Source organism: Homarus americanus, unplaced genomic scaffold (assembly GCF_018991925.1).
Source record: "Homarus americanus isolate GMGI-L3 unplaced genomic scaffold, GMGI_Hamer_2.0 scaffold4896, whole genome shotgun sequence".
In the NCBI taxonomy this organism is placed as follows: Eukaryota; Metazoa; Arthropoda; class Malacostraca; order Decapoda; family Nephropidae; genus Homarus; species Homarus americanus.
In genome coordinates, this window is record NW_024749657.1 from 7,667,671 (window position 1) to 7,669,013 (window position 1,343).

The window sequence follows — 1,343 nt, forward strand, 5'->3', positions numbered from 1 at the left end:
TCATCTCCCCTATCTCCTCCTTTTTTATCACTGTCTCCTAACCTAATGAGTTAATTTCCTCCTCTTTAGTTATTTTTTTTTCATTGGCTAATTGGTCCATCCACTTGAGGTGAATCTATCCCGTCCTGGTCTGTCTGTCTGTCTGGCTGTCTGTCTCGCTCTTTCTGACATTCATTGCCCCATCCTACAGGTCTGTCTGCCTCGCTCTCATTCATTACCCCAAACGAGTTACTACGCTATAAAACAAACTCACTACACACTTACAGGAATAATCTCTGCACACTTAAAAACATGACATTTAAAAGCATCAAGTGAGACCCCTCTCATTAAAACAAGATTACTCCACTACGTCTCAAACAACTCTATTTAAGTTTTTTTTTTTTACACCATTAAGTTTACGACCATTAATTTACTCACAAGATACTCTAACATCTTCAACCAATTACACATTTAACGTGGCAGTGAGAGCTGGATAACACGGACGAAGAATATAGAACCATTGGAGGTAATTATACTGACACTCCTTTGAGATTCTAGATGTATTAACAGCATAAATACAAGTAAAACCTCACGTATGCAGGTACTGATTGAGATAGAGATGCAGGTAAAGGTACAATTAATTAAGGATACAATTACAGGTAAGAGTACAGAAAGAAGCACAGGAATGGATACGACTGAGAGAGAGAGAGAGAGAGAGAGAGAGAGAGAGAGAGAGGAGAGAGAGAGAGAGAGAGAGAGAGAGAGAGAGAGAGAGAGAGAGAGGAGAGACTCACCCATGTTATACCCAGACCTGGAGATGTCATCAGTCGGGGTCATCCTCCCAGGCCAATCAGTTCTGTTTCTGCCGTCTCTCTGTGGACACACCAGAGACTGTGGGTGCTGAGGTGAGGTGAGGACGAGAGGTGAGGGATGAGAGTGAGGGATGCGAGAGGTAAAATGAGAGGTGAGGGGGTGAGAGATGAGAGGTGAGAGATGAGAGGTGAGAGATGAGAGGTGAGGGATGAGAGGTGAGGGATGAGAGGTAAGAGATGAGAGGTGAGAGATGAGAGGTGAGAGATGAGAGGTGAGGGATGAGAGGTGAGGGATGAGAGGTAAGAGATGAGAGGTGAGAGATGAGAGGTGAGGGATGAGAGGGAAGAGATGAGGGGAGGTGAAGGATGAGAGGGGAGGTGAGGGATGAGAAGTGGAGGATGAGAGAGGTAAAATGAGGTGAGGGTGAGAGGTGATGGATGAGGTGTATGATTTACGTGGAAAGGTGAAGGCATGGTGTGTGTGTGTGTGTGTGTGTGTGTGTGTGTGTGTGTGTGTGTGTGTGTGTGTGTGTGTGTGTGTGTGAGATTATC